This window comes from Podarcis cretensis (genome assembly GCF_951804945.1).
Source record: "Podarcis cretensis genome assembly, chromosome: 3".
NCBI classification, from domain to species: domain Eukaryota; kingdom Metazoa; phylum Chordata; class Lepidosauria; order Squamata; family Lacertidae; genus Podarcis; species Podarcis cretensis.
Window position 1 is genome coordinate 28,541,368 of NC_137172.1, and position 15,810 is coordinate 28,557,177.

General features: G+C 41.1%; 1 protein-coding gene across 1 annotated transcript in view; it reads right to left on the minus strand.

The window, feature by feature from the left end:
- Positions 1-15,810, minus strand: part of USH2A (usherin) — a 446,098-nt gene that overhangs the window by 198,404 nt on the left and 231,884 nt on the right. The gene's annotated exons all lie outside the window — the stretch shown is intronic.

Genomic DNA, 15,810 nt, shown 5'->3' on the forward strand with positions numbered 1-15,810 from the left:
TCTTATTTATGATTCATAAATTCATGATGGTGGCAGCATTTTCCCAAGCTCTTGATTGGCTTGGAGCAATTATCCAAATCCCCTACCTCTGGGAAACTCAGGAGGTTTACAACCCAATTTGCTGCCCAGCAATCTCCCTGCCTGAGCTGACGGATGCTGAGGACTCCCACACTGCAGGTTCTGGGGGACTTCAATACCTTATTGACCGGGAGGTCACACTATGGACCTTGTTTTCTCAACTGGGCAGGATGAGGGTGATCTGAAAGTGGGTGATATTGACACCAGAACCTTGTCATGGCCAGATCACTTCCTGTTGAGGTTTATGCTTTCAGCACTTTTCCCCCTCCGTAGAGGCAGGGGACCTTTCAGGATGGTCTCCCCCTTGAGGCTGATGGATCCGGTGGGCTTCCAGATGGCTCTGGGGGATTTTCCAGCTGGTATGACTGGTGCTCCTGTCAAAGCCCTGGCCCAACCTCTTGAATATCCAAATGGCTCAGGCCATTGACAGAATCACCCCAAGTGCCCTCTCCGCTTGGCTCTTTGGGATAATCCAGAGCTTAGGACGGCTATGAGACGGCTCAAATGTGAGTAGAGGAAAACTCTAGTCAAATGCAATTGAACACTACTGATGGATCATCATTGAACCTACCTGGTGGCAGTGAAGGCAGCAAAGATGGTCTACAATACATTGCTGCCTCCATTGCATCCTCATTGTGTCAACTGGCAGAGCATCTCTGGGTAGTGAGAAATCACTTACAGTCTGGGCTGAAGGAGGTGGTAGAACCAATGGGAGCTCACTGTGGCTTGTTTTCATCCACTGGAATCTTTACTCCACTATTACAGCAGATAAAGGTCAAGGGGTGTCCAGAGCACTGTCTAGTCCTGTTGTGTTGGATGAGTTTCAGTTAGTAAGAACTGAGGATGTGGATAAGATGCTTGGATTGGTCAGGGTGACCACTTGCACTCTGGACTCTTGCTGCTCTTGGGTGATTAAAAACTAGCAGGGAGGGGACAGCTGGCTTGGCCAGGGAGGTGATTAATGCTTCCTTGTGAGAGGGGGTGGTTCCTGCCAGCTTGAAGGAGGCAGTATTACATGCTGAACTGTTGTTTTGCATTGGACTGAATAAGAGCCAACAAACTGAAGTTGAATCCAGATAAGTTTTTTGGGCACTTTTAAGGGGTGGTTCCCTAGACTGGATGGATGGATGGAAGGTTGCTTCCTCTTGATGGGGGTCATACCTCCTCTGAAGGAGCATGTACATAGCTTGGGGGTTCTTCTGGATCTTTTACTGTTGCTTGAGGCTCAGGTGGCCTAAGTGATGTGGAGAGCCTTCCATCAGCTTGGGCTGGTGGTCCAACTGCTCCCCTATCTGGACAGGGATAACGTAAATTCTGTTGTCTATGCTCTGGTAACCTCTAGGTTGGATTACTGCCTCTGAATACAGTTTGGAAACTTCAGCTGGTACAGAAGTCGGCAGCCAGGCTGCTCACCAGGGCAAAACGGTTTAAGCATATAATGCCATTCCTAGACTGACTGCACTGGCTGTGAATTATTTTCTGGGCCTAGTTCAGAGTGCTGGTTTTGGCCTATAAAGCCTCATATGACTCAGGACTGCCATACCTAAAATACCCACCTCTTCTCATATGAACTGACATGGATCCTGCAATCAAAATCTGAGGTTCATCTTTGTGTACATCCTCCACAAGAGGTCTAGAGGGTGTGAACATGAGAACAACACTTTTCTGTGGCGGCTTCCTGTTTCTGGAATGCTATCCCTAGGGAGGCTTGCCTGGAAACATCATTACATATTTTTAGGTGTCATGCAAAAACATTTCTCTATAACCAGGTCTTTGGCTGATTGACATTCGATGGCATTTGTGCTTGTGAGAGGTGGATTACTGGTTTGGTTTTGATTTGGGGGTTTTGCACATTTTGTGTTCTCCTTTTGTATCTTTATGTGAACTTCCCTGTGATCTTCGGATGAAGGGCAGCATACAAATTAAATAAATAGATCGATTTCAAGCTAATTTCACAATTTCTTTGGAAAACCTGCCCACCTTTAGTAGAGAAGGGAATCTCATGTCTTGTAGAGAGGTGCCTCTTACTGTTGCCATTTTATCCTGCTAGTTTCTATATAAAATGATATGCATAGATTTAAAATATCTATCTGACAATCTATCTGGGTGAAAACTGAGGTAATAAAGTGTGCTATTATGGGCACATACTATAAGCTTCACCCAATGCTCCTATTGATGAATGAGCATGCAAATGTAAGGGAATTGTTCGAAAGAGGTTCTAAAGCATGTTTTTTTCTTTAATATTCATGTAAATAGGTGCATAAAACTCTAGTGGATTGCTGATGCATGAATTACTGCTGTCCTGGGTCCATCATCCTATGGGGTTCACTAGACTGAAATAACATAAATGGGCATCCTTTCCCATTCTTCTTATAATCATTGTCACAAGAATTTTAATGCCTCATATATTCCCGTAATTTTTTTTTTCCCTGTGAGCTGTACTGTTTTGACCTTTTCAATATTCTGTAATTTGACTGGCTGGCCATTTCAAGTTCTCTCCTTTTTACAGCCTTATTAACTTGTGGGAAAGAGGTGAAATGGACAGCCAATCAGAATACATAATATTGCAAAGGTCACAGTAGTGCAGTATAGTACCAAGCAGACATGGAACACTATCTGGTAGGCATTAGCATTCCAATTTCTTATTCATGTTACAAAGATTGTAACAGGAATAGAAAATGGCACAACATCAAGCCATTCATGGCAAAGACTGTAATAGAAAAGGAAATAGAATAAACTAAATTCGTTCTTTTTTGCATTCAGAAAGAGGAGTTCTCTTTATCCCATACTTCACCTCGCTGAATGAATGTATACGTGAAGAAGCAATAGTATTGAATGGCAATATCCACTCTGATTCACTGAATTTACAGCAGTCATTTTGTGTTGCTAATCCAATCATTTTAACAGTTCAGAGTCCCCTTGCCAAGTAACAAAATTGCTCATGGTCATGTACAAAGAACACATCAACCTTAAAAACATTAAAGCCTATTTTAAAACACTAATTCAAAGCAACAAGAAAGGCAGCATAATAGAAAAATAACACATCTGGAAATAACCGAGAAGTGATAGATGCAGAAAGCACACCGGAAGGTGACTAGGTAGAACTCTCTGGTTAGGAATTTGAGACTAGGTGCCTTCAATGAAGCAGGCCTTGCTGTGTATTTCAAGGCCTCATGCTACCTACATAGCATGTAAGCAATTACAGTACAGTCATGGGGAAAGGTAAATACGCTAGTCAGGAAATGTAAATTCAGACAATCCAACTGCAGGTTAAAGATGCATGCTGGAGGATACCCTATTCCCAAAGTTAATTAGTAACTGGATAAGATTGTAGAGATACTTGCAACGGGTTTGAGGGTCTACATGTTTGCTCATGAGTAGGTTCAATTCAGCAATGACAGACAAACCTAGACAGCATCCTAAAAAGCAGAGACATCACCTTGCCGACCAAGGTCCATATAGTTAAAGCTATGGTTTTCCCAGTAGTGATGTATGGAAGTGAGAGCTGGACCATAAAGAAGACTGATCACCAAAGAAAAGATGCTTTTGAATTATGGCGTTGGAGGAGACTCTTGAGAGTCCCATGGACTGCAAGAAGATCAAACCTATCCATTCTGAAGGAAATCAGCCCTGAGTGCTCATTCGAAGGACAGATCCTGAAGCTGGGGCTCCAGGACTTTGGCCACCTCACGAGAAGACTCCCTGGAAAAGACCCTGATGTTGCGGAAGATGGAGGGCACAAGGAGAAGGGGACGACAGAGGATGAGATGGTTGGACAGTGTTCTCAAAGCTACCAACATGAGTTTGACCAAGCTGCAGGAGGCAGTGGAAGACAGGAGTGCCTGGCGCACTCTTATCCATGGGGTCACGAAGAGTCGGACACGACTAAACGACTAAACAACAACAACAAAGTTCAATTCCTTGTACGATTGTTGAACTGGAACTGCTTCATCTTAACCCATAATTGCTGCCTCCAATTCATCACAATGGCATCACAATGAGCTGAACTTTTCAGTAACAGATCAAACAAAACCTTAGATCTTGCATTTTTCATCACATTCATCTTCCTAATATTCCTGTAAGACAGCCCAATATTGTTCCCACTTTACACATGGGAAAATTAGCTGAGATAGATCACTTTACAATTAATTCAGAGGAAGAGCTAAAATTGTCTTACTGATCAACTTCTATTGCAGTGGTTTTCACTAAATCTGAAGGAGTTGCAGGAGAAGTTTTGTAAGGGCCACAAAAAGAAAACAAAGGGAAAAAAATTGTGCACTAAAGTTCTCTGTCTAGCTATCTTTCTATCTTTCTTTCTGTCTATCAGGTAAAACAAAACTCATGTTTGGCAGTACTTTTTTATTTGTTTATCAACAAGTAGCCTAATTTGCATGGTTGTTGCAAATTGGATTTTCAGTCAATTACAAGTTTGGGGAAATTGGGCCTCTGCACCATCAAAAACATTTAAAAGTCTAATGTCATTTTTTTTCAGCCTTTGCGCTTTTCTTTGTGAATGGTGCTTTCAAATAATTATGAAAACTGGTTTTGAGTTGATGGATGAGTTGGCTGTTCTTGCAGTTGGATCAGAATTTCAAGCCCTCTAATTATGCTATAAAAGTGAAGGTACATAGCAAGGTGTTTAAAAATTGGTGTAGCCTTAATGCAAAAGAAGTCAGTTATGCCTCTTAAAACATATTCCTGTCCATTACTTTGTGAATTCAACTCTGAGTACTCTTCCCAAGGTCTACACCCTGTAAGTTCTTTTGTTTATATTGTAACAAGAAATCCCCCAAGTCCCAATTCTTTAACAAGTTGTTTAACCAAACACCTCTCCAGGCTGGAAAAATTTAATTGCTTCTCAATGTCATAAGGTAAACAAAATAAGGATCCACGCAGGGCATATCTTAATTGAGCAATCAGAACACATGACAGCATTAGATCATTTTCACCACTGTTTTTCTTTGAAGCCAATGAGACCTTAAACCATTTCCAGAACTACATGGTTTCAGTAAATGTCCAGATTAAACAAAAACAATATATAGAGTGTCCTGTGCCCCTCACTTTTAAAGATATCCTATCCTTTCTATTGTCTTCTGTATATAGTTTTACTCAAAGAACAGTGCATGAATTCAGTTGAAGATTTTTTCTTTTTCAATATAATCACAGCTAGTGTAGCATAATGTGCTTCAGAAGTCATCTATACACAGAGCCAGAGGCTGCCAAGACACTAACTAAGGAGCCAGATCAAATTCAGGACTCTGAGGTGACTGAGGAACAGGAGACCACTGCGCCCAAGGCTGTTGGACAGGTGTGTCCAGTAAAACCTCCTAGGCTACCAAGCCCTATAGGGCCAGAGCCCAGAACCTCATGGGCACCTTCTCCTGAGGAACCAGATGTCACTGGTCAAGCAACACAAGAAGCACACCAGGATCCAACCCTGCCTCCATCCTCCATGAGATCCGGCATTAGACCAGAACATACTGTGATGTTTATGTGAGCAGAGGGTGGGGGACAGTGCTGCAGGTATCTCTAATAGACCTACACTAACTGTGGCAGATCAGCTCCTGCTAATCAAGTTGGAAATGGGGGGGGGGGGGGTATGGCTGTTTTTTTGCTGTACTAGCTCCAGTCCTTGAAAGATCTGCAGAGCTGCAAATCCCACAGATCCAAAGTATCTGCCTTCCTGCAATAAAATGGCCTGTTTAGTGGCTTTCCAGTGGCTACAACCTTGGGAGATCTGGTGGTGCTGGCTGCCCACCAATTCAGGCAGAGCACATTCCCACCAAAAGTGGTACTCCTCTCTGCTGATGGAGGCTGGTGGGGAGCAGTGGCATAGCGTGGGTTGTCAGCACCCGGGGCAAGGCAAGTAATTTGCGCCCCCTAACCCTGGATTTGCGCCCCCTAACCCTAACCCTAACTCCCAGATGTTGCGCCCGGTGCGGCCGGCCCCCCCTGCACCCCCCACGCTACGCCACTGGTGGGGAGACAACTCTACTGCATGCTAAACCACCCTTCCCAACATCAACTTTGGGGTGGTGGTGGTGAAGATTGCAGCCTATCTTGTATTCAATGTGAATTCAGAGGTTTCTGCTATGGATGTAGCCCTGAGGAATTCAGATCTACAAAAGACTTTCAAACTTCCTCAGGAAGGATGCTGACAACTCCAAATTATGCTGAATTCTTCATGTAACAAAACTGAAAGTATATTAATTATGACCTAATCCAGTTTATGCTATGATGTTGGTCCTCCAGACTACTGTAAATCTTACTGAGTCGAACTTTTGCTTTGGGGAGCTCACCTCAAACAACTTAAGCAACACAGCCAGTCATTAGTGGTGTTATGCAAAAGTTTATAGAATTACGTTTAACATGGAGAAAATGGATAGAGAAAAGTTTTTCTTTGTCTCTCATAGCAGTACAATTTTTTCGGACTGCCAACGAACCTGAATGCTGGAAGGTCCAGGACAGATAAAAAGTACTTATTCGCACTGTGCACAATTAAACTTTGGAATTTGTTCCCACAGGAGGCAATGATGGCCACCCAAATGGGTGGTTTTAAAGGATGATTGGACACAGTCACTGAGGATAAGGCTATAAGTGACTATTAGTCACAACAGCTAAGCTCTGCCTCCATGGTTAGGGGCAGTGAGACTTCTGAAAAGCAGTTGATGGAATATCAGTTGTTCGAGGAGAGAGTGCTGTTGGGCTCACCACCTCCTGCTTGAAGGTTACCCACAAGGCATCTGGGTGGCCACTGTGCGAACAGGATGCTGGATTAGATGGGTCGCTGGCCTGATGCAGCAAGTTTTCCTTATGTTCTTATTACAGCCAGGTATTAAAAATTCAAGCAACTATGCCACACAACTTTCCTAGAATGCAAAGTATCTGTTCAAATCATGGCTCTTTGCATTAAACAGATTCATACTTTTAATAAATTTAATCCCCCAAGAAACCTAAAAACAACAAAATCTGCTTTGTAATATAAATGTTATACAAGTTGTGTTGTATATCCTCCCATACAATAAAAGATTATGAATTGGTGTTCATAATTCATGGTTGTCAATAAGAGTTCTCAGTTCTCCAGAGATGCTATGGTAGAGAGACTAGTTAAGCAGCACGGGGGGGGGGGGGAATCAAATCCACAATCAAATATCTAGATTGATTGTGTCACTTACACTTGTATTGATTCCAATTGGAGAAACTGACCCAGGAGAATAATAAAAATGTGGAATAAAACTGATTTATGATAACAAAATAAATCCTTTTGTGAGCAGTAATGAACCGGTTCCCTTTAACATGGTCAGTCACAAACCATTTAAAAATATAAATTTGCTTTTGGAAGAGTGAAGTAGTGAAAAAAAACCATTTTATAAAAAGTCATATAATAAATACAGATATTGTCAACAAAATACCATTAGTGTCAAAGTGTACTCCTCCACAAAGAATGGAAGTTATATTCAACATGATCCTGACATTGCTAGCTGAAATTTGAACAATTTCATATATGAAGGGCTTCTGCATAAAAGGAATCTGAAGACAAATGCTGGCCAGTAGGATAAAATGCTGAAATCTGTGAGGCCAGGTTCAATATAAAATACAAATGTAGCTGCTAACTCTATGTAAGGAATAAATTAGTAATAATAGTGACCTATTGGTGTGGCTCACATGCTACGCTAAACTGTGGTTTAGTGCTATGTAGGTGCTATGGTCTAAACCACTGAGCCTCTTGGGCTTGCTGATCGGAAGGTTGGAGGTTTGAATCCCCACAACAGGTGAGCTCCCATTGCTCTGTCCCAGCTCCTGCCAACCTAGCAGTTCGAAAGCATGCCAGTGCAAGTAGATAAATAGGTACCACTCCAGCGGGAAGGTAAACCGCGTTTCCCTGCACTCTGGTTTCTGTCACGGTGTTCTGTTTTGCCAGAAGCGGTTTAGTCATGCTGGCCACATAGCCCAGAAAGCTGTCTGTGGACAAACGCTGGCTCCCTCAGCCTGAAAGCGAGATGAGCACCGCACCCCATAGTTGCCTTTGACTGGACTTCACCACCCAGGGGTCCTTTACTTTTACCTAGATAAGTCTGAATAAGCCCAAGGGGAGCAGTGAACTTACACAATCTTCCCTCCTCCTCCATTGTGACTAGGAGGGGGGCTTCTGACCAATTAAGTTTCATTTTTTAAAAAATCTCAGTGTTGTGCTTGAACCAGGGATCCTGATTTGAAACAAACTAATCAGTTTCATAATATGTTAACTTCCAACCATAGGTCCTATTGATTTTTTGATGCCAATGCAGGCACTGATGACAAATTTTGATTTGTAGTTTGTGATTCAGTTATAATTTCCATAGGGAAGACAATGTGGGAGGGGAGTTACATGTCCCAATATCCCCCAAAACTACAAAAAACATAAGCAATGTTAAAGTATGGGAAGGAATTGCCAAAATAATAATAATTTATGGACAAAATATTTGCAGGCAATAATATATAAAGTGAGAAATCCTTTCTCCCTCCACTATTATGGACAAATTTCCTGGACAGCCTTTCCGTGCAATTCCTAGGTTAAGCACCATTGTTTCAGAAAGTCCCTCTTTCCACCATACTGAGGATTCATGCACACTATCTTCTTAATTTAATACTAATTATATTTATCACTTACATAGAACATTGTAATACACTAACTAATTAGTCCTCACCACTCCTGGGATATAAAGTATTATTATCCTTCTTGAATAAAGATACAGAAAATTACAGAAAGGTTAAATGAACTGCCCAGGTCACAGAGTAAATCAGTAGCAGGTTGGAAATAGTCAGCCTCTTGGTATCACATTTATTTAATAAAAGTATTGAAACAATGGAAGTGTTATTCCGCATGTTATAAGTGTGAGCCCTTCTCCTTGACATACTAGTAGATTAAAAAAAAATAATGTTACCACAGAGGTGATCACATAAACATAAAACATTCCACCTGCAGCCTGAAATTGTGCAGTTCAGGAAATGTTTCACAATTATGATATAAATTGGCCCTGTGTTTTGCCATCCACTTCAGTCACTGACTTCAGAACGAATGTGCATGGAATATAACATGGGGAACTTTTAAAAATTATTATTAGACACACACACACATATATATATATGATTTTTTTTAAAGGACTTCCTTTCAAAAATAAAGGTAGCAGGAAAAACTTCCCTTGAAAGCAGAGAGACACCAATATCCATGTGTTAGCCAGCTGCACTAGCTTCCTGCAATTCAATTAAAGCTCAGGGGAAGACAAGATGAAATAACTAGTCTCATGGGTCTTTTGCAGATTAGAAAGCATGGGAGAAAAATGGAAAGATTAGAAAGCATGGGAGAAAAATGGAAAGAAAAACACATGGAACCGTTTGCCAACATGAAATAGTAATGTAAGAGAACCTCAGAGGATGAAAAAGGGCAGTGGGGAGGTTAGCACAGTACCCTGCCACTATGCCCACATGGCACTAACCTTCCTCCATTTCACCTCTTTTGGTAAGCAGCTTAAAGTAAAATGGGAAGCACTCTACGTCTATATACTGATGTGGGGAAGCTTACCCTAACCAACTTCTCAACTGTGATTGTTTGCTTCCACTTTGCAGTGAAACAGAAATGAGCCTACACATCAGGTCTTTAACAAATATATGCCTTAGTTGAACTCAGTACCTTTATTTCTGAAGGATTAAAGACTATTAATGCTGTACAAGTTCTCTCTAGAATTTGTACTGAAGCTGTGAGTGGGAAGCAAGATATGAAACAGCCTGGCAAATGATCTAAAGTATCCTGCTTGGTCTTCAGTTCAGTTTTACTAATCACATACATGTGAACGAAAAGCCCAGCAGAGGTTCTGGTTTCAGATTTCTCAGTGCCAAATATTTAAGCAACAGCTCAGGATAAAGCTCAATACCAAAGTTAAGCATGATGTTTACTCAGTGTGCAAAATTGTATTCTGCTCCAGATGATTAAAAATTCTTGTGCCTAACCAATGAAAGCATATGTATTCAGTACCCTGGACAGAGGCAACATTTCTTTCATCCCTTTTAATTTCTTAGTACGTGTGTGCATCCATGTATGTTTATATATACTATACTTCTACCAAATAATTGAAGAAACTACACGTTATATCTATTCAATGGCTGGGCTGATTTGCTACATTCCATGGTTATCTTCCTGGTGAAAACATTAGAAATATTCAGCCAGAGACACCTGTATTTTCATGTGAAGTCTCATCTATAAAACCATCACAGTATAATATCTATATACTGTATAGATCAGGTTTCACAAAACAATAACCAAAAATGTCACCGTCAAAACTAAGAATGCAATGCAATCTAATTTTCTATGGAAGTGAGGAAATTGTCACATTAATGATTGGGGAACTTCATTGGCCTCAATGCTGATAGCTCTGGATTTGGGAGCTATCTCAGTGAGTATTTTTTTTAAAAAAAAAAAGTTTGTGTGCTTTCTGAGACTGTTGGCACATGAACACTGATGGTGATGTCTCTGTGATCAGTGCCCTATTGAATCCCGGGAATTGTAGTTTGTTTTCGCCTCACCACAGCCAGAAAATCATGATGAGAGCTGCCTGAAGATGTAATATACACAGAAACAGACTCACTTTAAAAATCTGCAGACTCAGGAACAAGAGAGCATTTCTGAGGAGGATGTGAGACAAAAATCATATGTTTGTATGAAATGATCACAATAATTGACCGAAACTAAAAAAAAAAATACTCGGCAATAAATGTTCCTGCTTAGTCAGGTGGCCTGGCCACCTAGTTCACAGCAATCAACAAGAGTTTTATCAATAATTCAGTGTTAACATTAATGAACTCTTTAGGGTTCTTTAAGGAACATTGATATGCCTGCACAAAGAGAACAACTGGCTTCCTAGTTCATGTAGCTTCAAGGCCGTCATACTTGTACCTTTGTCATGAGAATGCTGGGTTACTTAACACATGGCTTGCTTATGCTGACCACATAGGCAGAAAATTCTATTTTACCTCTCAAGCTGGCAAATAATTCCTAGAAGAAATAGTGCCTGATGTGTACGACAGTCAACCAGCAAAACACCTGCCACTACCTTTACAGCAGGGCTGGGGAACATATAGCCCTCCAAATGTTGCTGGACCATAACTCCTATCATCTCTGCCCACAGACATGCTGACTTGGTCTGATGGGAATTGGAGTCCAAAAAGATATAGAGGGCCAGAGGTTCCCGACCTATGCTATACAACATCTTGTTTCATGGGCTTATGATGAGTGTAAAACTACTTATAAGGGCTATGTGTGCTGAAATATTTGCATTTTTGCAGGTTGACACTTATTATTTTTTCTGTGGTGGCAACCTGCTGGATATCTGCAGAATAAAAATTAATGGAATGTCAACCAATTTTCCCCATGTTTTTCCACCTGCACTCTAGAATTGATTGAGCATCTGTATATCCAACCATTTCAAAAGTCAAAGGTATTATAAAATGGTGTTATGAAACTTGTAGAGACTGTAAAAAATATGGTTGCTGGGGGACTAAACAGAAAAATTCTTTGTTCCTCTTTCTCTTCATCCAGTCCTGGATGCTGATTTTAGCATTAACTTATCATACAACTGATTTGCAGCACAATACATCACTGTTTCTGTCCCTTAAAAAAAGAAACATGCTTCCCTGCATGTGGGATCAAGACATCTCAAGCATTCCAAATTGTGTCAATGTTACTTATGCTTCTTGAGAGTGTACACATAAAAATGAAGCAACGTGATATTGTTCTCTGTCCAAGATCTGAAGCTTGTCTCTTCATTCTGTTTTCACACTAGCCACTTAGAATTTCACTGTGTGCTGACTGACACTGGAGATGCAATTGTTTTGATGCTAATATATCTTCATTTCAACCAAGTTCCATCCCTAACTTTTGCATTTTTATTTCTGTCCTTTTAACAGACAGTGCAGTTAAGGATGAAATGCAGTTGTTCATTATGTCAAGGAAATATCCAATTAACCACCAGACAATTCAATAAGCTCTCTGTAAATCTACAGAGCAGATGATGTTTTAAATAAGTTTGATGAATTAATTTTTAATTTCTTTCTTGCACAGAAATACAATATACACCCACCCACACCCAAAAAACACCCTGCATAAATGTCACTCAGAATAGCTGCTTAGAGCATGTGAGGGAAACAATATTTAAATTATATTTATTCATTTAGCATTGCAAAGCAAAGTTTCAGTAACAGTGAACAAATTAAATGAAAATTTCCCGGGTTCCATTCCCCAGACATTTTTTTCCTCTTCTCCCCAAAGACATGAAGCAACAGAGAAACCTCTTTAAGTCAAAACTTGTAATTGCTTCCAATTTGCCTGTTTTCCTTTTGGCAATTAACAAACTGAAATGTTATCATGAAAGAGTCCATCTCATTTATAAGGCCAGGTTTCCCCCCTCAACTAAAATATGCAGGCACTCTGTTCTTTATTACCAGCAGGAGATAAATGGCTGGTTTTCGTTGCTGAAGAATATATAATGGTTAAAAAGTCACTTTTTTCCTCCAGCTCTACATAAATCACAGAACTAGTCAATATTTAATAATGCTTGCCTTGGTCTGGAGTCCCTTGATCACCCCTGTCATGTGTAATAGCTCCCTCTCCGATATCTTTGACATAAAAGCCCAGCTTTACTGCAATACTAACATGTAGAGGGTCATTACGGATCGACATTTACCTTAATCTGTGACTGCCAACCATGAACCGATAAATTCCAGCAGATTCCACTGGGAGAAATCAGTAAACTTCTCAGTGGAAAGAACTGAAGGAAAATTCTGCCGAGAACAGAATACATTTTCTACAAGGGCTGCTCTGCAAATGGGTTCTGACTTTTGAAAGTTCTCTTGCCGCGCAGCTTTGCAACATTTAATACAGTTTTGATGGTTTGAGAGACGGGATGACAACCAGGGATGACATGACTTAGAAGGCAAGTAGAATTTTTTCTCTGTGAAAAACAATGCAAGATTAAACACAAGGGGGAATATGGCTTTTGCATTATTCACCCTACTGCCTCGGAGGAAATGGCCGGGCTGTCATGGGGCTCAACCAAAATGTTGCTTCTTTTTTTCCAAATCGATCATAACTCCTTCACCTCATAATTTTACAAGTGTTCCGCAGCAGAAAACATCAAAGCCTTCACTTTATATATAAGAGAGAGAGAGAAACCATGCTTTTGTACGGGGGTCAGCTGAGACACCCTGCCACACATCGAACCCTTCAGTAGATAAGCAATTCAAACCACACCAGTGTGTAAACTAACACATGACTTCTGTAAGAGCAGTGATGGCAATATTTGTTTGAACAATGCATGAGCAATGCAGCCAACTCACCACTTACATTTATGATGTGGAATGTATCAGTATATCCTATATGTATACAGTGGTACCTCAGGTTAAGTACTTAATTCGTTCCGGAGGTCCGTTCTTAACCTGAAACTGTTCTTAACCTGAAGCACCACTTTAGTGAATGGGGCCTCCCGCTGCTGCTGCGCCGCTGGAGCACGATTTCTGTTCTCATCCTGAAGCAAAGTTCTTAACCCAAGGTACTATTTCTGGGTTAGCGGAGTCTGTAACCTAAAGCGTATGTAACCTGAAGCGTCTGTAACCCGAGGTACCACTGTACCGGGGACAGGAGGCAAATACTTAAAATCCAAAAACTTTCTTACAGGGACTTTCTGACTGAACTTTACATAAAATTGCTGGCAACGTTTTGCTATAAAACAATCATTATTAATATAATTTGCACACTATGTTATCACGAAACAAGAAAATACATGTTTCTGGCGCTCTTTACTGTCACCTGCAACTTCCTCTGATTTTTCTTCATGGGTTGGAGCATCAAATACCATTGGAAGTACATTTTGAATGAAGCAGTTTAAAATGGGATGGGCTCTTACACTTTGCAGCCGCTTGTGTAGTAATTTACATATGTGCAAGATAGCTGTAAAAGATCAACCACTGCGCCCTGTCTTAAACACAAGGAAGGCAAACCAAGGAAGGCAAACCAAGACAAGCTCCTTAATGAAGCAATCTGCCAGAAGAGAAACTGTTTTCCAAATTATGACTCAAAGTGGCTTGGCAGACGTTGGAATTCACAATGACTTGAAAAGGATGAGTTTCTGGCAACCTATGTGACTTTAGCAAAGTGTTTTCATGTGTTACAGGGTGAAGGTGAATCCTTCAAAGGAGATTCACCACCCAGTCTTAGGTTTCAGCCAAATTAGTATGACTGAAGCACTTGGTCCAAAACGTTTGTGCTTCTGCATTTGTCTGCAACAGCACTTTGCGGGGTAACTTTCAGTTATAGCATCTTACCTCAATGTACTACTCCAGGAGAGAGTAAGAGCTATCCTAAACACATCTTTTCTTATGCAGAAATATCAAGTATTGGGTATTCACTGGACTAGATAGAAATTACTGGGTATTTGGTCCAGGCAACAGACTTCGCAGCAGTAGGCAAGACATTTGATAACGGAAGTTCCAGGTAAGGAAACTGGGGAGGGTCAAAAGAGGATGAGAGTGAAGACTGAAGCAAAACTGGCAAGAAATATGACCAAAAATAGGACAGTTGGGACTTCTTCCACTGGACAGGGTGACTGAGACAATAGTTCTGATATTCTGTGGCTTGTTGAGCACAGCTAGGTATGGGTGAATATGTCAATTTCAGTTTCTTGTTTTCACAATACTGAATCCAGTTCATCACACATCCACAACAGTTTGTGTGTTTTTAAAGTCCACATGAACTTTCACCAGCATTTTACTAAGAAATTCTTTGAATATACACATTGTTGTAGGCAATTTTGCTTATTGTACACATATTTGCAAACCAACTTTCCATGGCAGAATGCATTTTTGTATGTTATTTTCACTAATATATGCAATTTTAAGGAACACTTTATGCATTTTTGTGCATGTTACTTGGCTGAAGAACTGCACTGCAAAATCTGAAGAAGCGTGAATGTCAGAGAATGGTGGTTTCAGTTCACATCTTGTTTTAGAAACTAAGAATTCAGTATAAAAAAGGTAATGGTACCCCTGCCCGTACGGGCCAGTCTTGACAGACTCTGGGGTTGTGCGCCCATCTCACTTAAGAGGCCAGGGGCCAGCGCTGTCCGGAGACACTTCCGGGTCACGTGGCCAGCGTGACATCGCTGCTCTGGCGAGCCAGAGCCGCACACGGAAACGCCGTTTACCTTCCCGCTGGTAAGTGGTCCCTATTTATCTACTTGCACCTGGAGGTGCTTTCGAACTGCTAGGTTGGCAGGCGCTGGGACCGAGCAGCGGGAGCGCACCCCGCCGCAGGGATTCGAACCGCCGACCTTTCGATCAGCAAGTCCTAGGCGCTGAGGCTTTAACCCACAGCGCCACCTGCGTCCCAAGAATTCAGTATATCTGCCTTTAAATATGAACTGATTCTAATTTTCCCCACTTCCCTGTATGTATCTGGTGCAACTAGAAAATCAGGAAATAAAATCCTTATGTTGACCAGAAATTAGCTATGAGTGTTAGATATTTTTCCAAGAAGGTGATTCCCATCACTGTTGGCTGATATGAGTCTTCTTCTGCCATAGATTAGATCATATTTACTTGAATGTAATGCGCACCTTTTTTGGCTAAATCACGTCGTGAAAATTAGGGTGTGCATTAGATCTGGTGGCACATTTACATTCGCCAGCAAATACTTTTTTGGTTTCA